This window comes from Falco naumanni, chromosome 4, assembly GCF_017639655.2.
Source record: "Falco naumanni isolate bFalNau1 chromosome 4, bFalNau1.pat, whole genome shotgun sequence".
NCBI classification, from domain to species: Eukaryota; Metazoa; Chordata; class Aves; order Falconiformes; family Falconidae; genus Falco; species Falco naumanni.
The window spans coordinates 57,126,537-57,148,340 of record NC_054057.1 but is presented as its reverse complement, the minus strand read 5'-3'; the positions used below and the strand labels follow the sequence as shown (position 1 = coordinate 57,148,340).

Here is a 21,804-nt window from a genome sequence, read left to right as displayed (position 1 = left end):
CCGTGTGCGCCCCACGGCGGTCTGTGAGCTGGGGCTTGTGTAATGGGGCCTGAGATCAGCCTGGGGCTCGTACAGGGCTTGCACGAGCTGGAGGGAAAGGGACAGCACAGTGGTGCCGGTTGTGCCAGGGTCCCGTCCCTCTCCATCGCTCACTGAAGGGAGTGATGCTCCGGAGAGCATCCCACCCCCGCTGGCTGAATCCAGCATCCTCCATCACCTGCTCAGTGCTGCCTGACATTGCTCCTCTGCAGATCAGCTCTGGGTTTGCCACAGTGGCTGCTGGACCTGGCGTGTCCCACGCCACGTAGCAGAGATGTGTTACGGTCTCAACCTTTGGCTGTTCCACGGCTCACGTGCTGTGAAATATTCGGCACATCCCACAGTGCAGGAGCCAAACCCCAATACTCAAAGGCCGGTGGGAGCAAAGGGAGCTGTGTCCTGGAGTTTCTTAACACCACAGAAATCAGGGCAGGAAAACAGTGATTTCTTCACATTGTTGAAGGGACTCTATTTTCCAAGGGGGTGGAGAGAGGTGAACCGACACAAAAATGCTCCTGGGTTTGTGGTGCTCTGGGCTGGCTATTTCCTGAGAATTTGGGGCCATTTCTCCTATTCCTCCCTGTCTGAGATGGGTTGTGGGTTACTCCCAATTGGATGGTCACTACCAGTTCAGTCCTCTGACTCAGGCTGTGTGGCTGGACACGTGTCCCCCTTCCCAACTGCTTGCCCCTGGCAGGCATGTCGGTGAAACCTCAACAACTCACTGTCCCCCTCCTGAAGCTGGAAGCCTGTCGCTGCAGGTGGGGACCCCATTTCTAAGCGCCTCTCTCCCTAGATGTGGGAGCTGCATGCGCTGAATCACACCTACCCCATCCTCCTCCCAGCTTTGCCCCCTGGAGAACTGGTCCTCTGACAAAAGGGGCTCCTAAATACTGGCACCGCTCCATGGCTGGGCTGGGGGAATTTGCACGGGTGGGTAAACATCCATAAAAGCTGGCTGGGAAACCAGTGCTGCCGCTTAATCCGGGAGCCTGGCAGCCCATTGGGGTGCTCGGTCAGCAGGGGAAGGTTTAAATCTCTGCCCCCAACCCCTGCGCTGGTGGCCCTGTTCCATGGGGAAGCTCTGCCGGACAGACGCATACTGAAGGTGGTGTGGGGAGCGGGGCAGGCCCCTTGCTGCCCCAGTTTGGATGCAGCTGAAAGGGTGAGTGGTCCTGGGATGCTACAGTGAAGGGTATGTGGGGAAGGATAGTCCTGGGAGGGTGAGGGTTTGGGGAGGGGAGAGCATCTCTAGCTATTTCTCATCGGCCTCATGACCTGCTCTTGAGGCTTTAGCGCATGTTTAAATGTCATGTGCTATTTTTTTCCAAAGGAAGGGGGAAGAAGGTGGGACAAGGCTGCAGCAGGGAACACTGACGGGATTTTAGGCAGTGTCTAGTAAAGAGTGAGGACCAGTGATGCTCTAAAACATGCTGCTTATCCTTATGGGTACACTCCCTCCTGACCCCCGGATCACACTTTGCTCTGTTTGCAAACTGCAGTGTGTTCTCTCAGTTTCAGTTCTACAAAGGACAGTGACAATTTGATATTCAAGCTTTTTCTTTTTTGCCATGGATTGGCCAATTATGTGAGAGAGGAACAATTGTAAACATTTTTTTTTAAAAGGCATCATCTTTTTTAACTGTTTTGGTCCAAGTCACCTATTTGTTATAACTCCATGGGATAGGAATCGACCTTTAAAAGTGAGAACTGAGATTTTCACATGCCTGCCTAACCAACTCAGATGTAAGAACACCCCTGATTACAGTTAGGTAACTAACAAATATCATACTTTGCAACACTTTTTTTTCTGATTCCAAACTTTTATGAGTAGACCCTGTCCTTTCAAATAAGTTTGTACAGCATCGCATGCAATAGATCCCTGGTTTGGAGATGGGGGGCATCTCTGGTATAGATCATGAGTCTAATAACTAACATACATCTAAAAATATAAATCATTCTCTTTTGAAAGGGTTTAAGAAAGATTTTGCGCTGTCTGCAAGCCATATGTTGCAATCACTTGAGCAGCTCTGGCTCATAGAGCTGATATATGAATTCAGGGGTGGGAAATGGGCTGAAACAAAAAGCCCTAGAACCAAAGGAAGGTGATAAACAAATAAGTAAAATAAAATAATCTAACTAAAGAGCAGCTGTGTTGAAGAGGAAATAAGGAATTGCCTACTAAATTATAATCAAACAATTAACGTTTGGCACGTGTATAAAGTTGCATTTGCAAATCTGAGGGGGTGGGAGGAGGTGAAGGAAAAAAACAGCTTCTGAAGAGCATCTTGTTTCCTGCACTTGAGCTTCAAAATCAGATCTCCAGACAATTTCCAGCACATCTAAACTGAAGGTTCACGATCTTTAGTCACTTCTACAAATGTTTTTGGCTCCTCAGTGTCAGCTGGACTTTCCTTTGCAGAAGGAACATCGCAAACTCCAGGTAACTTAAACAGCTCCTGAGAAGAGCTGGGAAAATATAGCCTCAGGCAGGGCTGAGTAACCGCCCCAGGGCAGCTTGGGGCTATTTCTGGGCTTTGCAGAAATCCAGGAATGTGGAGGACTCTATTCCTGGTACCAAAAAATGCGAAGAAGCTCTGCCGAGAGACAGCTGCGAGTGGCATTGCTGGTTGGGGACGTGGCCTTCCCGCGTGGGCCAGCTGCCGTGGGGTTCTCACTCCTTAGGGAGGGCCTTGAACGCCCCCCGGCTCGGCTGCCCAGCCTTTGGGATGCCAAGTGCCTAGAGGAGGCGGATGCAGCCCCGACTGCCCGCTCAGCATTGCACATTCCTCTGCTATTTGCAAAGAGTTAATAGTGGCAGAGCAGACATTTAATCAATCCCCCCCAGGCTGTGTATGGCTGGGATCTGGGGGTCCAGCACTGCGCTCGGACATGCTGGCCATCCCCTATCGAGCCCAGCTCAAGCCAGCACCGTTCTCATACCCTCCAATAGCTCTTTATGTTATTTCTACAGGAGGGTTTTGCTGAAAAGGTGATGAACACCCCTGCTGGTCACCCAACGAGAGCTGGTTTTACTTCCCTGTTTCTATTTCCCCTCTCCCTGCCCGCTGGCCGGCAGCAGGACTATTTTTATCCCTAAGCCCTCTGCCAGGCTCCATGTCCTCTGTGCGCTCTACCTTCCCCCACGGAGCAGCATCCCAGCCCTTGCAGACTGAGTGCAGGATGACAATCCGTGATAGCAGCTTCCCTCCCTCTAATATCCCCTTCCCCAGGGAAAGCAGCACCAAGCTCCCCACTGCAATAACCTCTTCCTGGGGAGAGGGCTTCTTGGCATGCCGCGAATACCAGACCTTTTAAGGGAAGCCCTCTCTAACCAATGCATAGAGATACCTTGGGAACATCTGCGCAGCCATGAGCCCTGTGAGCATCATCGGTTGCCCATCTCTCCTGGGATACAGAACACAGCTGGCAGCAGGGCTGTGGCGTGCATCTTTAAGCATTTCTTTGCCCTGCCATGGTGTTTACGCAGGGGCATTGCATGGATACCACGCGGCTCCGAGGAGCTGTTGAGACCCTGCCTTTGCTTTCTATTCTTATTATGGTGTTTCCATGCTGCTGTCGGCTCTTTATCACTGACAGCCAAGAAAACTTAATACTGTTTTGGAAGAAACAGTCACAGCCAAAAAAATTTAGCAGTATCCTTTATAGAGAAAACCCCAACCCACTTGTAGCTATTGAGTTTCCCTGACATTTCCATTTGTTTCTGAATAAGGCAAATTGCCAGTAAGAATAAGGGGGAGGAGAGAAATGGTTGGCTTTAAAAGAGTAAAATATCAGGTTGTACAGTACTCAGTGCAGAGATTCTTGCTACCACGTTCAGACCCAGACTTTTGCTGGTGCCAAAGAAGGATTTTCATCCTCCTAACAACAGGGATAGGGCATCCTCACCTGGTTTCCCCCCCAAAAGAAGTTTTTGTATCCTGCAAATACTGCATCTATTTAAAGGCTGAAAGCAGCCTTTGTGGGATGTTCCTGTGAATGTCCACCCATGTTGGATCGCTGAATTGCTACTAGTGGATTATCTACCAGTTTGCCTGGACAAGGACATGGGTTTTCATATTTTGCTTCTTCTCATCAAGTGCTATCTGTACCTGAGGTATCAACTCCACCTCTCTTTCCCTAAATCCCTGTTTTCTAATAAAAATCTGAAGCTAGTTCACATATTTTTCATCAATGCTTTGGTGAAAACTGGAAACCTGGAGGGAACTGGTGAAAGTTAAAGAATTTCTGTTATTCTTGCAGCAATCAGCAGGTTGTGCATCTCAGAAGGAAATGTTCACCACCACCAAATGCATGAGCAGAAATGTATGGCTTTGAGTTCAGGCTGCTGGGGTCAGACCCTTCACACAGTGACTGAAGGACAGCACTGAGACCTGGACCTGGAGTCCGAGCTCTCTTCTTCTGGCCAGGACACAGACCTTAGAGATCAAAGGCTTTGGCAAATCAGGTATGAGACACACACACGCACGCACAGGGGTAGATTTTTGGTTCTTTTAAGAGTGGTGCAGGTTTTTTTGGAGTTAACTTCCATACGTGAGCACAAATAGGGAGTGGTGTGGCCATATTAATGCTGCTAACCCAGCAGGCTGCTGAAGCCCTTTACTTGGCTTGGGGTCACAAACACATTTCTCAGCCCTTCTTGGAAACCAGGAAAGAAGAGGGAGGGAAAGAAATACCCTTCTTAACTAATCCTACTCTTCCTCCTGTTCCCTAGGCATGTAAGATAAAGCAAAGCTCATTTCCCTCTGAATTGTCCACCTTTTACCGCCTGTTGCTTAACTGCCTATCAGTCCTGAACACCGTTTTGATCTGGAAGAGATCCCCTTCGCAGTTAGCATCCATGCGGCTCAACTGAGTTCCCTGCGGGTTCTTTGCCCTATTGCTGGTCATGGTGATCAGAGTCATGGTAAACAACAGGTTTTGTTTTCAGGAGAGAGCAGACACTGAGGCCTGGCCCCATGAATTTAAGCCTCAAAGCTAGTCAAGCCAGTTTTTCAGGACAGGGGGAAAGCACACGTGTACAATGCTCTGCTTCTGCCTTAAACGTACCCCAAGTTCTCTGGATGACAGTGCTGAACCAGGCCAAAGCCACCATCTGTGGAACACAGAGACAGCACCTTCTGCAGAAGAAGGTGGGATTTATCAAGCTCTGGGCCAACAAAAAAAAAATCCATGGCTTTCCATGAGCTGTAACATTGCATTCATAGCATGAGGCGCTAAGCATCCTCATTTGCCCTTGCATTTTAGCATCAGTCTGAGATTCATAGTCATGCAATGCTTCACCCCGCTCTAATCTACCCCAAAATTACTTACAGGGAGGTTGTGGTAGTCCCAGCAGCTGTGTCACGCTGTAGACAGCCCCAGTGGAAAATCTACGGCAGCCCTTAGTGTATCCTGCGAGGAGCCCTGCTCCACTCCCCACACCCTGGGTCCTGTTCACTGCCTCCCAGTGGTCTCTGGCAGCTGGTTTTATCACCAAGCACTGGGCTATGTTGAGAGGATGAACTACTTGGTCTATTTTTAGGGAAGAGTGAAATTGCTCTTCCACCAGGCTGAGTCAATCATGACTTTTAGCAATCCTAAACAGAGGGTGGGAAAGTCTGGGGGCCTGGCTTATTTTCAGAACTTATTCATTCAAAATACCCCTGGTGTAATCCAGTACGGGACAAGGGATGCTTCCAGGCAGCGGTGCAATGGGGAAGAGGCATTTCCCTGACTCACTGTCATGTCCTCAGGCTGTGGTCTGCACGGCCAGGCTTCCCTTGCCTCCAACCACCACCAAAGTTTTAAGGGAAAAGCTGGGAAGGTGACAGCTATTAGCTACAGTTTCTGGTTCCCTATTTCCTCATCAGTTGCAATATTTTAGAATCAAGAAAGAAAACAATAATTTTTGGAAAGTGAGGGGAAGCATGTATGCCAAGAAGGATGATAGAGCTATCTGCTTTATAGTCAGCTGGGAATCACCCCCATCCTTGCAGTCCCACTGTTAGCAATGTGGTGCTGCGGGTAGCAGCTCTGGTAGGTGTTTGGAGAGGGATAATAATAAAGTACTCGGCCCCAGAGGGCTCTCAATGCCCTCAAAGCTCAGCTGGGTGATGGGTGCTACTGTCAGGGTATTAATGGGGGGTTACAGCTGTGCGCCAGAACTGGGGACCCTGGCCTGGCCATGCTGACTTACAAATACAAACATAACCAATGGCTCTGTATGGCTTATTTTAAGAGTCTGCCTTTACCAGGCTGGGTTAGAGATATGGCTGATGTACCCAGTAATGTTTGAATCAGGCCCAGCTGTCCTCTGATTTACTTTTCTGAAACCTTTAGAGAGCATATGCATGAGTAAATCATGACATGGCGATGAAAGATGTGGGCTGGCTATGCCAATAGCAGAAGCCACCATCACCTGAGATAAAACACTCACTCAGAGGTGCTTAGGATCACAAAACACAGGGCAAGGGCTGCAAGAGACCCGTGCTAGGTCCCACCCTGCTGGTATCCTTCCAGGCCATGCCCACAGCCAACAGCACCTAATGCCAAACATGGGACCACAGCGATGGAAGAGAGAGATGCACAGATGTGATGTCCTGGACCAGATGGGCTCAGGGCAAAAAAATTATCTATTTTATCTGCCAACACAGAAGCTGTCATAGCCTTCCTGTGCCCCAATGCACTGTCAGAAATACAGGGTAGGGGTCCTTTCCCAAGGTCTTTCAGCCTCTCTGCAATGTGTTTGTGCAGTGTGCAGCACAGGGACATCTCCATTTCAGCTGAGCTTGTTGGTCACATAAAGATCTCAGCAACGTTGTGCTGAGTAGGTGAAGCACAACCCCAGTCCCCAAAGGGGCTCCAAGCTCCTTGCTCCAAAGGGCCAAGCAACTCACTGCTGCTGATTTTCCAGTTTGAGATGCCTAAGTTTTTCCATTCCTTCCTCCTGAATACCTTTGCTGGGGTTTTACAGGGGTGTTTGGAGGGGCTGCTCTTTTCCCTATCTCTTTTCCCTATGGGTCTGCAGGTATCAGTCCCTGCAGAGGATGCTACACATCATCCGGGCTGCAGTTAAGCATGCAAAAAAGTTTCCTCACCAACATCCCATCCCATCCAGCTGTAGATGACCATCTGCTGTCATGGAGGCTCCTGGAAGGGCCCAGCTCCTACCCATCATAGCCCAGGTTCTTTAAACATCCTGCAAGGCTACGACTGACCAGCCCCTTGCTGACTGTGTTAAGCCCAGTGCCTAGGAGGGTCATCACCCCTCCTTCTCAAGTGGTCTCTGTGTTCTTTGTTTCTTCCTTCAATTAATGAGGATCAGAGAAAAAAGCTAAATAAGAATGGGCTGAAATTTAACCATCCAGGACAGCAGGGAATACAGCCACCCTTGTTACTGCTGCATGCTAAGAATTCTGTTTGCTGTGAGTGATGGTTGTGAACGAGGCAGCACTAGGCGCCTGGGGGAGGCTCAGACCAAAGTGGTCTGCGCTGAGCGTATCCTGTGATGTGGAGCAGGAAAGCGAGGGATGCTGTTAGGAAGGTGACAGACAGGTCTTTGGCCACCAGCCAGGCTGTGAGTCAGAGGGCTGGGGATGCTTGGGGCTGGCAGCAAACACACACCCGCTCAGGTAGCATCAACTGGGTGGTGGGGGTGTCAGCAAACAGAGCAGCAGGCTGGGGACAGAGATACCTCATTTATTCCATACGGGTGGAGGGACATAAAGGCAGGAGGTGAAGGGCAGAACGTATGGGCTCAGTCAGCAGCTCATGACAGGCATGCGTGTGTGTGTCACAAGGACACACGTGTACCCTGCAGGAGCACACAAGGTGCATGCATATTTTTATGTGAGCCCTCTCTTAATCTGCAGTATATATTTACCTGCCTGTCTGTCTAGCTGCAACATACAGCATACATATACTGGGGTGGTCGTCTGCCTGCATGCACAGCTGGCTGTTCACGCTCCTGCTGTCTTTCTCTCCATCCCTAGGCAGAGGACCTGGTCTGCCACGGGCTGTGATTTCCACATGTATCCCCCTCTCAGTGCCAGTTGCAGACTGCTCCTGTGAGCAGTGTCTTGCATGCCTGTGAGATCTGAGCTACCTGACAGCTTTGCATAGCTCCTGGGGAAGGGTTTTTCTCCTGTCTGGAAGACAGCAACTAGTCAGAAAGCAGGAAATATGTATATATATATGAACAAAATCACTGGAGCACTGGGCCTTTCTGAGAGGCACAGAGATGTGGGAGGGGGAGACCAGCATCCTGGGCGCGTGTGGGTCTGTAGTAGAGGGCAGCCTGAAGCCCTTGACTGAGATGGGGTGGCTCTTGCTGGGGGCCAGGAGAAGAGGGTAGCAGGGGCTCAGCGGAGGAAAGGCTCTTTAGGTTAGATTGAGTGAGAGCAGAAAAAGCCAACTAGATGGGACTAGCCTGTGTGCTGTGATCGCTGCTGCTAGCCCAGCGGCTGGCAGAGCTCAGCCAGGCATGAGCAGAGGCTGATCACTCCCTTGCCCTCCGACTGCCTGGGAACCGCTGCATGATGCCATGGCAGTCCCCCAAAAAAGGTGCCTGGGATCCCAGCATCCCCGACTGGCTGTCACAGGGGCTGGGAGAGGTGAAAGGGGATGGATGGCACCTGTTTCTGCCTTTTCTTTCTGTGATGTGGGGTGCTTTCATGAGATGGATCTCATGCTTAAACACCCCAAGTTTCCCTCCTGGCTGAGTGGCAGAGGCACAAAGGGTTTAGAGGTGGGCAGATTGGCTACTTACAGGAGTCCTGACATTCAACTCCTGCTTGTAATGCTCCTGAAAAGCAACTGCTGAAATGGAAATAAGCTTTCAAGGATTATTTTGACTGCAGGAGCCTCTACCTTTGCAAGTGCCAGAGCTGCCTTGAACTCAGAGCTGTCTGCAGCACAAGCAGAACCTTTTATCTTAAGTCAGCATTTTCCTCCTGCCTTTCAGATCTTTCCAGTTCACTAGTGATGTTCTCCCAAATCCATCTGCTGAATACGGTGCTGCAGGAGGGAGGATGCTGGCTGCAAAGCCCCAGGTCAGCTGAGACACGGTACCTCGTGGCTGACGGCAGCAGCATCCCTGCGGAGACCGATTTGGGGACCGAAGTGGGACGGTTTCGTTGTCGCTAGATGGCACCGCACCCCCTTGCAGGAGAAAGTGCGGGTGCTACAGCGAGCAGGGGAAAAACATTCCCTGCCAAGCACGCGTTGCAACGAAGCCCGGGTCTCCTGCACGCAGGATGGGGGAGCCCACTGTTTTCTGCGCTCTCCTTCGCCTCCCCTCCTTGCTTTGAAAATTCCCTGTGGGTAGAGGTCGAAACGAATACAGAATAGAAAGCGGAGGGGGAGGAGGGACTCAAATGCATTTTGGAGGCTGTCTGGATGCTCTGTAATTTGCAGTCATGTCAGGCTCCCGTTTCATCTTTGCACTGCACTGAAGTAACATCCTCGCGTGCCCTTCAGCTGAAAGCACTGAATAATGGAGCTATATTAATACATATATGCACAAGCATACGTATGTGTGCGAGCTGGGGGAATGGCATGCCTGCATGCGTGCCCCTTATTTCTTTCTTGGCTGTGATTTTCCTCTCGCCAATTGCCAAAATTCATCTAGACATTGTTAATTTTTAAACACTGAGTACTCTGAAGACTCTACCTGCAGCAAATTAGCTGGTGCCTTCTCCTTTTTAATATTAAAGGACTCAAACTTTCAGTCATTTCCCCTTGGGGAAAATAGTTTCTTCATTTGCCATCTTCCTTCCTAGGAAGTATTTTGTTCTATTGTCTAAATTTTCCAGTACTCAGTTTAACCTTATTACGGCAAACTATAGCTGGTTGGACCTCTTTAATTAGTGACTTGGTGATGTCTTTGGTGGCACAGTCCTCTGGATTACCTGGTATCATCAGTGTGGCCAGGGATGTAGCCCAGCTGGTTTGGCTACCTGGGAATGGGCTTTTCTAAGCAGTGTGGCAGCCCTTTAAGCCATGCTTAGGACTCCAACGGTGTCTCAGAGGTGACTATGCTGTGTCTGGAAAGAGGTACAGCAACTGGTGCTTTGATTCAGCTTTGAACTGTTGTAGGGGTGTGTTTGCCGATAAGCCAAATGCCAGTCAGCAGAGCTGTCTTGAACATTGCCAAGATGTTGTCCTCCATATCATGGCATCCCAGACCTGAGAACCGTGCTCTCTGCTTAACCCTATATCATTTTGTTGTTTCAAACCACTTGACACTGCCTTCCCCATCATAGGTCATGCGATCAGCCCCCTTCTCAGCCCTAGGAAAAAGCTGGGGCAGTCCCTGGGAGGTAGTGAGGGTGTTCCTGTAGAAGACCTGCCCTGGTCACTGCTGGTGCTCATGGAGCACTGATGTCTTTCTCGGCCCATGGGAATGACCCAGCACAGCACAGGTATAATCCCGGACATTTCTTGTCCCAGAAGAGACATGGGACAGCTGGCTCTTGTACTATTTTAGGAAGCATTACAACTCCCATCTCTGAGCAAATTCAGCATCTACATCAGAGGTAGCCGTCATATTCCCAGCTCCCTGGCTGCAGTTGCCTCCCCAGAAGGACTTCACACCACGCAAAGCCTATCCCTACCAAAGAAGAAGGGCCAGAGACTATGTGAAGTCTTTGCTATTACAAGACCTTTGAGTTAGGGGCTGAAGGATGGTGTAAGGCTCTAAGATAGACCGTGATTCATCATCTACCACTCAGAGGAAAGGATGTTCCTCACACTGTGAAAGGCGCACTGCAGCTAATACTGTGATCATGTTTAGCGAGATAGCACAATGACTTCACATGTTTTGACATTAAAAAAAAGAATCCCGGCAATGCTATGGAAACTTCAGATCCTTCATTTGTGTGCTCACGTAGAGACTTCTTTTCCCATGCACTTGGGTAATTAAATACAGTGTCCCAAGTTCAGGCAGCATGTGAGGTTTTGTTCCCCGCCCCCCCCCCCCCCCCCCCCCCCCCGCCTTCTTGTGTGGAAGACAAAGAAGAAACAGAAAGGAAAGAGAACAAATCCTAGAAAGATGGGATATGAGGTCCTTGGATTCCTGATCCAGGCCCAAAGGAGGCAGGGTGGTCCACTGGTCTCAAATCCAGTCATTATGGGGCTTTTGGAGAGCTGTTGCTTTCTGCCTTAAACAGCAAAGTTTGGTAAAATTCAACCCTTTCCCATGCAAAGCTTCAGCTTGGATCTCTCGCTTTTCACAGATGCCTCTTGCCTTGAAATATCCCTGACCTGCTTTAGTCCCGATGATATCATAGCATTAGGGATCACTTACATGCCCTATCTTAAGCCAAGATGACTGACTGATACAGCACCGCTGCCAGATTCAAGAAGGAGCCCCACAGCCACCCTTGGGTAGGTACGATGAACCTCTCCCTTTTCCTGTCCTCAAAGCTGAGGAGCAGGGGGGTATTACTCATCCCAAACTAAACACGGACATACTTCTGCCTTGGTACTTAGTCCCAACTATTTTTAAATGCTGGGATAGCAACTTAGGGAGAGCGGACTCATCGCTGGCCCGGATCCCAGCTGTGTGAGGATTTGCCAGCTCTGTGCAGGGCTGGAAAGCTGCAGTCGTGGGGTTGTCTGTTCTCTGCTCCCGCTGTCCCTGGCCACACTCCTGCATGGCTAGTCCTGGCAGTACCCACACGCTCCGTGGCCAGGATCGCCCGCTCAGCCCTGCTAGGGGATTATGTGGGAAATACAGCTTTGCGCAATGACCAAGTAGTTGTGAGGACCTTCTCAGTTGCAACTACGGAGCTGGCAGTAAAGTCGCAAAGATGACCGGTAACCAAAATAAATCCAACTCACAGCTTCTGCCTGCAGTTGAGTCATCGGCTGTATCCGGCAACGGGGAGATGACAGCCTGCCTGTCATGGGATGGCTTCCCGTCCTGTGGGGGAACGACAGCAGGGAAACAGGTAAATGCCCATAAACAGAGGGGAAGAACCGCACAAAGCCCCAGCATGGCAAAGACGACTGCACCAAAGGCTTTCCAGAGGGAGAGGAGGCCCTGACATTGCATCTACAAGTTGCATGTGGTTTGGACTTTTTTCCTGTAGACCTGACCCAGCTTTGGCTTTGCTCTGTTCTCTCCAAGGACAGTGCTTCCCAGCTTTTTGGCCCCACTCCCTGTTTTGAGACCTAAGTGGTATTTTCTCTGCCCATCCTTGTTTTTGAAGCCAGCATCACTGATCTTCAAAAGTCAGGATTAGCCATCCATTTTCTTTACCAGCTCCTGCAATGGTTTTAGTGTCTCAAACCCAGTAGTGATTGGTGTTGCCTTTGCTGTACTCCCAGTGAAGGGACCAATCCCTCCTGTGGAGCAGTAATCACTGGGATTGTATCCTAGAGAGAGATGGACATGACCGTTTCAGACAGGATCTCATCCATAGCTGATATTCCACATGATAACAACTGTTGCAGCACTATCAAAACTATTGAGCTGCAACAAGGCTTTTCCCACCCCATCCCAGGTTAACTTCAATAGGTAGTTCCCACACCTTGCCCTGGCACAGTCACCAATCCCCCACAAGGTTTCAACAGTTCATCTACTGTTTGTGCTGTTTCTTCATACTCTTCAGGTCAGTCCACACTGCTTCTTGCTTCTGCTGCATCCATCTCCTTGTCACGCCAACCTCCAGGATACTCTCTCTCCTCCCTCTCTTCTTACAGGTCTCTCTTCATCCAGTGCTCCTCTTTCATACCCCTTAGAGCTATTTAACTACTCAGCAGGAACCAGCCACAGCTGCACCTTATCCACATCAGCCAACCCACAGCCCCTGAAGCCAGCCCACAGCTGTGTATTACCAATGTTAATTAACCTGCCTTCATTCCTCTACAAACAGCTTTGTGGGACTCTTGTTTCCTTGATGTATGTCTCTCTCTATTCTAGGCTGCCCATTCCTACCAACTCCTTCCCTCCAGAAAAAGGATCGTCACAAGGCACACCTTGTTGGACATATGACCTGTGCCACTGATACTGTTAAATAACCCAGAGCTGGATGAGACTAGAGATAAACTACGTGGGAGCCCATAGAGAGGGACGGGTGTCTGGATTGAGAGGACTGGGGCAAAAAGAAGTGTTGTGGCTGAGTCTCTACAGTAACGGGGCTGGAAGGAAGCTTGAGCCACAGATGACATTATGAATTTGTGTTTGCTCGTAGGTGTTGCTGGGCCTCAGCCACTGTTAGCTGCTGGCTTGAACTGGCACTAACAGTCATTTCCAGCCTCCTTGGTGTGTTTGGATTTCACAGCAGAATCAGGCCTGTCATGGCACGTGGTACTCTTTTTCTGCTAGACACTGACCCAACACGCGGTTGAGGACCTGGTGGTGTGTTTGCCAGCTTTTAATAATACAGAAAGAGAAGTGGCCTCCATGCTGCAGGGAGGTGATGTACCAAGGGGTTTTCTGCAGTAGGCTTTGTCACTGACCCTCACATCTTGGAGAAAGCTCTATCCTGATGGTAGTTCTCATGTCACAACACAGCTCCCCTGCAGACCTGCTCCTCCTTCCCTAACCATGGAGGGGTTAGCCTTCTACAGCCTAGGCAGCTCCCATGCACCAGTGGATGACGAAGCACCGCCAAGAAGCCCAAGCACTTACAAGGATGACTCTGGACACATGAAGAAAATTAATTTCCAGGAGCTTTTGAAGAAGAGCAGCTACTAACCTTTGCAAGAGACTCCTTCCATTTGATGGTGGCAGGACTCCATTGTGCCTTCCTCTGGATGCTCTGAAGAGAGGAAGGGAAGGATGGGCCTTTATGGGGTTTGGTTTCCATGCTCAGGGCTTGGATTGTTGTTGTGATTGTGGCATCAGCCTCCCTTTTCCTCAAAATGCCATTGGGAGATGGTGTCTTCAGAGGAGCAAAATGTAAACTCTTACACTGTGGAGTGGCTTTGGAAATGTCAAAGCTGCTCAGAAGTCCTTTGACATTCTTTGTTGGGGCACTGATGTTAGGGATGGGAAGATCCGCCATGGACTTGCTCGAGCACATATCACTGATACGGCTTTGAGATAAGGCATAGTTTTTCCCCATTGGACTGACATTAATCTGTGACAGATATCTTCTCTCCATGAGCTAAAAATAACACAAACATCAAAATAGGTTCATATCTGACTTCAACAAAAAAGCATCTGAAATTTTATTTCCTTCTCTTCTACTCCAAGCATCATATCTGTTGACCTTCTAACTTTTTGGGATGAAAGAGTGTCCCATCACTTTCTTCTCTATGTTCTCTGGAGTAAATGTCAGGGACATAATCTAAACTCTAGCCTTTTTTGAACTGTGGAAGAAGTTTCTGTCTTGCTTCCTGGCCATCCTCCCGATTTGTCTATGGTCGCGCAAGGAAACCTTAGAGTAGAAAAAGTATGACCACTGGTTGTTGTCCCTCTTGGATCATTGTTTTATCCCCACCTCCATCTTCTTCACCTAGGAAATTGTGTTTTCAAACAGTCAGGAAAACCCCTGCCACTATCATTCCATAGGAAACCTCCAGTTTCACCTTAAAAACCTGGACTAGGAATAAATATTTTCAGATTCTGCTTATATTTAATGAGGTGCCGTTCAGCTTTTTCTAGTCGGTGGGAATCAACCCTGTCTTCTGCAGAGAAACGGGATGAAGTCCAGAGTATCTGACTTCCAGTGTCTGACTTCATCATTGTTATTGCAGGTTGTAAGAGGCCCTTATAATAAAGCAGCACCCAACATACAAACACAGAGCTGAGAACTGCGCCTTATGCCAATGAATTTGCAAACAAAATATGAAATGACGGCCACTGATAGGTGGAAGGTGCACCTTTGCCATGATGTGAGAAGAGTAGCCATAGCTTCTCGTTTGGAGGGAATTCAGTTTAAGATGCTGAAATGCAAATGTGTAAATGCGACTGTGAGCAAAATCCACTTGTGAACTTGATGTTTAAGTTAGTCAAAAGTGCCAAGAAAGCTATTTCTGCACCCTAGGGTAGAACAACAGAAATGACAGTCGGGACCTACCATCTCTGGTAGGTACTTAGTGTCATTTGAGACACAAGAGTAACCTCAAAAACCTCCAGTTGCTGGTGTAGGAGGGCAGATGTGTCTCAGTGGCATATCTGTCACCCAACATGTCTGTCTGAGTGCCTTAATGACTCAGTGTGCCTTTGCCTCAGGCTGGATGCTTCCCTTGCTTTCTAACCAGTACTAAATCCTCTGCCAGGTCCTACACCTCTTGATGGCCTTCCATTAGTCTATACCCCTACAATTTATTCACTGCAATCTGAATGTTGTACATGAAGCTTCCATTCCATCCTGGAGCACCTTATATGTGTCAGTCCATCTGCACATACTAAAAGGGAATTGGATCTGACCTGCTCTGAGATGTCCTCAGAACAGCACCAGATATTGCAAAAAAACCACCCACCCCAAAAGCTAGGCTTTTGCTTGTCCCTAATTGCCCAGAACTGGAGTGTTATGTTGTTAGAACATGTTCTGTCCCCCTGGTCTGAGTCTTTGGATCTCACCTTGGGATGTTCTTCCTTAGACATGCTGCCTTCACAGTCCAGGATGCTCTGGTACCTGCAGGGATCACAGGAAATGACACTTCAATTCCCTTTTAGCTTAAATATATCTTTCCATATAGTAGACAGGCTCTCTGCTTTCCCCTACCCTCTGGAAAATATCAATCCCAATAGACTTCAAAAGCAATCTTGAAGAGTGATGAGAAAAATCCCCCAAAGAGGACTGGTTTGAGGTCTAATGGATTATTTCAGTGCAGTGCTGCTCAATCCAGCATGAGCCTGCTCCTCCCAAGCTCCGTGCAGGTGTGTCCCTGGAGCACCTCATCTCCCCACTGGTGGAGGATGTGCTGGGGGGCTATACTGGCTGTAGGTGGTGTATTATTGCACTTTGCTCATATATGGCTTGCAGCTGAAGTCAGGCTTTCCAGAAAGTTAATGCATTGTTCATTTATTCAGCTTTAACCTAATGTAAAGGGATTTATCAAGTCAGTACCTGACTTAATATAACACCAGTGATGAGTGACACCTTTGCAGAAGAAACCACCTTCCTTCTCTTCCTTGCTGTGGGAAGTGCACTTTCATCTTTCTCCAAAGACCCTGTCAGATACATGATTATTTACAGTGAAAACTGACCAAGTTTGGGATATTGGGAACTAAACTGTCCTGGAGGGAAGTTCAAGAGACAGTCTTGACAGCTGCTCTTTCACTCTTACGTTGAAGGCGATGTACTTTGGGTTCTGTTGCTAACCTTATTTCCCTCATTCTTGGCAATGTTGTGGTCTGATCTCAGTTACGGGTTGTAACCAGAAAAGAAATTAGCCCTTGAAGGGCTTGGGTTGAAATTTGACTCTCCCTGGAGCCTTTTGGTTAGAGACAGTTGAAAGAAACCAGAAGGGGATGAGATATCCTTCTTGTCTCCTCATCAGCTCATCTCTCCAGCATTTGCTGGTTTCCCTTGTGGCACCTTACAGACTATCAAGATTAAAAGCTCTAATTATCCATTTGGGAATGCTCCAGTCGTTGGGGTTGAGGGCAAATTCCTCTGTGTCATTGTATGTGGGGAAGTTTGTTGAGTGTGTCTGGCTTTTAAACCAGGACCTGTCTTCCAAGACTTAATATTGCATTGGTAATATATGATAGTTAAGAGCACTTATGGCAGAAAAGTGCTTGCCTCTAGCTTGAGACCTGAGACCTGACATGTTGGGATGCTGTGCTTGGGAAAGACCCTATTTTCTTTAATAAGTGAAGGCTTGTTTGTTATGGAGGTGGAAGAGGGAGCATCTGCCCTGGAAACCCCCCAGATCTAAGATGTACTGCAACCATAGATTAACCACCCACCTAGCAACCAGTTCAGAGACGGACACAGCTTTTCTCAGAAGGACTGCTCTGTGCTCTGTGCTGCTCCTTGGAGAATGGCACAGAAAAGGAAAGGACTGAGTTGGCCTCAGCTTCTCAGCTTTTTCCATGTTCTCTGTCTGCTGGCATCGAAAGGAGAGAGCAAAGGTTATGGTGCTGGATGTGAAGATCCAGGGAAAAAGAGGCCAACAGTTAGTGCATCCATCTCCACTCATGGGATCAGTGTATAAGTAAAAGACTGCGGAACAAATGCTGTCTTCACTGCGAATCTCATCACATAAATTCACTTTTGAAATAAAATAGGATTAAAGAAGAGACAATTTAAATTAAATTACTCCTGATGCAGGGAATGGGTCTTTTCCACTTCTGCCTACCACTTTTCTCATTCTCTTAGATCACCCCGTTCATCTCTGACAGGGAGAGGGAAAGGACCTGAAAAACAATTAGCTTTAAATAATTAAAAAATGATTTCATGGAAATTTTGTGTATGTATCACTGGTTTAAATTTTCTTATGTTTGCATTTTTGCACAGACCCGAACCAGCTCTAAACTGGAGAATTAAGCACTTCTTGGCCTCTTCTGCCAAAAATGTTCTTGTTTTCCAGGCTTCAGAGGTGCACAGCAGAAGTCTCAGGCACTGGGTTTGCAATGACTGATCTGCCACTTGGAAGTACATTAGGTCATCTGAGGTTCATCTTCTGAATTTAGACAGAGCTCTAGGGACCTACAAGTTATATGTAATTGCTTTTTAATTACTGACACAGACATTTGAACTATGGGATTATTAGATACTTGTATTTAGATTTTGAAAATACTTGTTTGAAGAGCCACGTTGCTGGCAAAGTGTGTTTCATGAGCGGTTTCTGTTGCACTGGCCTGAAGATCAGGTTGTGCACAGAGCCATTGTCCACCCGTGTTTGGGTGTCCACTTCCAAATGTACTCCAGAAGGGCAGATTTTCTGGAAAATAGGGGTGTCATTCAGCAGCTTGTGAATCTCTGCCTCCCCTGGCATGCCTTAAAGACATCTGAAATCAAGACCAGAGAGAGGGAGATATATTTCTCACTATTTGCTTTAGAAATTTCTTTTTTTGTGTGTGTGTGGTTTGGTTTTTGGTTTTTTTTTTTTTTTTTGTGTGTGTGTCTTCCAGGTCATTTCCCATGATGTTAGAGAAGCGATGGATTTGCTAGATCACAGGCTCCCACCTCCCACAATCCAGGGATTGTTTCCCATTTTTGCAGTGGTGTCGAACACTAAACAATTCCAGGTGAAGAGCCCTCAAGGGATTTACTCTGTGGCAGAACAAGCCTGTTAGGAGGGAAGCGATCCCTGATTTTCCATTTTTATCCCCCCTTTTCCTTAAATACAGTGCAGGCAGTCGATGGAAATACTCTTCTCAGCCCACCCTCAACAGTTCCCACAATCAGCACAGCATCCCCCAGTTGCTAAGGGTTTACAGGATTTCTCTAATATTAATTCATTCCATCTTCTGTGATCCGGGAGGGTTTTTGTGTAAAATCACTTACATGTTAGAGCGCTTTCCTCCACCCAAAATCTGCCATTTGATAGTCTCCTTGGGGCTCCTCAGTGCCACGCTTCTGACTGCTTCCTCTCCACCTTCTTTACAAGGCAGGAGGCAAAGTCCCTTGGCAAAGCTGCAATTAAATATTAAAAGCTGATGTGCAAATGGGGTTGCTGTGAATCGGAGAGCTGGCACTGAAGAGCAGAGGAGATAGAGCCTCCTCCCTGCTCCTGCCAGCCTGTCACCAGTTGTTGAGGTCCCATGCTTCCCCATAACAACACTGGGAAAGGTCAGATCCCAGCTGGGACACCAATAGCCGTCTAGACCCAAAGCTGGATTCTGATTTAGGTGGAAATCTGCTGGAATCCATCCCCCCACCTTGGCTCAAGTGTAGCAGAAATGACGTCCCCTGCATGGGGATATTTAAATGCATGCTTCTGGCACAGGTCACATACTCATCCTCCAAACCCACAAGTTTTTTTCAGCTTAGCCTGTGGTCCCCTCTGCTTGTGGCTTTGCTGGGGAGGTTTTGTATAAGCTGCAGGAGACAGCATCTCCCAGGGGTGTCAGCAACTCAATTTAGGCAACATCTAAGCCTAATTAAAGCCAGATTTGGGCAAAGTTAACCTCTTAGCCCTCTCAAAAAGCATCATGGCCACGCAGAGCTGCTTTTGCACCTAACAACAACTGGGTTTCTACGAAGTTCTTTGTGGGGATTTATTCTGTGCATGCTGGAAAGTTGACCAAGCGACAAAGCCAGTGCACGAGTAAGAGCAGATGACAGTGTGTTGCTTTATAATGAACAAGAAGGGCTGTGTTCGACATCAACAGCTGGGAAATCATTTACCCAGAAATGCCTAAGCTGAGCAAGAAACCTTTGAGATGAGGAGCGAGTGAGTTAGGGCAAAGCAGAGATCTGGATAAACAGAATGTCCCTGTTGTTATTTTATGAAATACTAACTTGTGTTTCTCTGTGTGTTCTTATTCAGCTCTTACTGAGACAAACCCTCTTCATCGAGCTTTTACTTCATCGTCTAGACCAACTGAGAAACATTAATGATTTTAATTCTCTGTCCTGTGGGTACAGTGAGTCTGATTTCATATGGTAGACTCTTCTGGTGCTATCAGTCGTGTTAATTGCAGCAGTTCCTAAGAACCAGCCTAGAGCACAGTCCTGGCTTTGTGCATGCTCAGATTTGGGCCAGACTTGAACCCTTCACCCTTCTGTGCTCCCAGGGTCTCCCTGACCTGCTGGATGTTCCCCATTGAGGAAGGTTCAGTTCTGGGAGGACTGTGCAGGATGCCCTGCATGGTAATGGGAAAATACCATTGACTTCAGTACCTGCTAGTCTATCAAGAGACAAATCTGATGGAGGCTAGAAGGCTTTCAGTCGCAGGGGCAAAGCAAGGCTCTGAAACTGGGATGCATCCTTGTTAGTTATTTAATTTAGAGGAGAAGGGTTTGGCTGACAGAATGAAACAACGGAGGTTACAGTCCATCCAACAGCAAGTAATAGAGGCTGCTAAAAGCCCCGTGAATTATTCTGGGGACTATCCAGCTATCCAGCTCCTCTCTCCATTAAAAGGCTGCATGAACCAATCCTCTGCATGGCTCTAAGGCACACTCGCTAGATAAAGTGTGTTTTGAAACTGGTTTTTGTCAGCATTACAGTGCCTTAGGCTGGTTCTTCAGCTACTGTCTCTGCTAGGGGCCTTGCTCAGCTCACAGTGGTTACGGTCTTCACTATTAGTGCACCGGGTCTGCTCTGTTGGCGAGCATCTGTGGGAAGATGGGAACAAATTGTTCATGCCAAGCAGTTTCTGTGAGCTAGGAAGAAGAGGTAAGTCCCAGTCCTGAAAGAGAGAAATGGGTTATTGTTACACACGCCTGCACACTGCTGAGCTGCCCCATCTGCCCACCTCAGTCCCTGCTGTCCAGGACAAAATCCCTGAAGTCCTATTCCCCGGTTCTCCTCTTGTTGCATTGTTTGCATGCTGCTGTAAGTAGTTCTATGGGTTTGCGTAGAAAGGTGGCTGAATCAGGTTGCCTTGCCTCCAGGTACCTGTCCTGGCAGTGGGGGACTAGTTAGAAGGTGGAGGGACTGGATGTACCACTCCCCAAAACACCTTTTCTTCCCACAACCAAGGAAGGGAAATAATTTCTCTTGAAGATTCTTGGGGTTTGCGTCTTGCCTTGTGAAAAGTTGGGAGAAGTCTCTTGTAGAAACTGGGAGTTTCAATGGAATGTGATTTTTGAGCTTCAGCAGTTTCCCTGGGTGGAATAGATGGGGTGAAGAGGTGCTGCAAGGGAGCTCTTTGGCTCCCAAATGCTCTTTCCAGTCACCAGCCCAAGCAACTGTTGTCCTGTTTGGGGGACAGATTTTCTTTTGGCTGCCCTGCCTCTGTTCTCCAAGGGGAGCAAACAGCAAAGCACTGACTGTGCTCCTGGAAGGGCCTTTCCAGATATCCTTAGCTCTAAATAAAATGTGGTGGCCTAGTATGCCAAGGTAGAAAGAGCAGCCAGCATGTTTCCTGCTGTTTCCTGCAGAAAGGTGGGAGCAACCACGTTACATGTGCCTCCATCCTGATGACACCTCTGTGGGGTCTTACCTTGGGAGAGAAGATAGCTGAGAGGTTTTAAGTAGCCAGGCTTCCTGCGTTCTCCTTGTTGTGATAAACAGCCACTTCACACTCTTTTCCCTCAAGCAATGGGAATTTCCCTGCAGAAAATGAGAAGGGAGCTAGAAAGTCCTCCAGATACTTCCATGGGCTTGGGCAGCAAAGTGGCATGCTTCTCTGTTGGATCACAACTTTACCTGTTAGAGCCATCCACCCTTCCTTGTCCTGTGATTGCAACGTGGACCTTCTCCAGGGTAGGGGCTGGAGTTTTATTCCAAGCACTATGAAGCTTTATTGCCTGCCCAGGTCATCTCCTGACCACAACACTAGGAACGATAAGGTCTGCTGTTTGTTCATGTTTGCTGTGGTCAGACACCCTGTGGGGACACCAGGGGCACTTGGTTTGGCCAGCCGGGCCAGAACATCCAGGGGTATCCAGGCTGGAAGTTGCAGTTTGGTGTCTCATCCACTGCCAGGGCGCTGAGATCTCCAGCATGAACACGGGCAGGGGTGGGCAGTGCTGCCTGCATCTTCTCTGGCCAGCAGGCAGCAGGCAGGCAGCACGTGAGCCAGGCAGGGGGGGCACGGGCAGGGGACAGAGGCAGCCAGCAGGGGACTTTGAACTGGGAGCTACTAATGGTTAACACAGACAATTATTTCTAGCTGTGTCAAACTGACTGACCTAAGCCCACATGAGATTTGTGCTGACCAGACAGGGACAGCAGTTTACATAA

The 21,804-nt window shown here is 48.4% G+C and overlaps 1 long non-coding RNA gene across 1 annotated transcript; it reads left to right on the top strand.

Annotated features, from left to right (window-relative positions):
• The first annotated feature begins 1,109 nt into the window (after positions 1-1,109).
• LOC121087934 lies at positions 1,110-7,181 on the top strand. Its single transcript, XR_005827790.1, has 4 exons — positions 1,110-1,234; positions 2,438-2,482; positions 4,303-4,507; positions 7,070-7,181. It is a non-coding gene; the product is annotated as an uncharacterized LOC121087934 (long non-coding RNA).
• Positions 7,182-21,804: the final 14,623 nt, after the last annotated feature.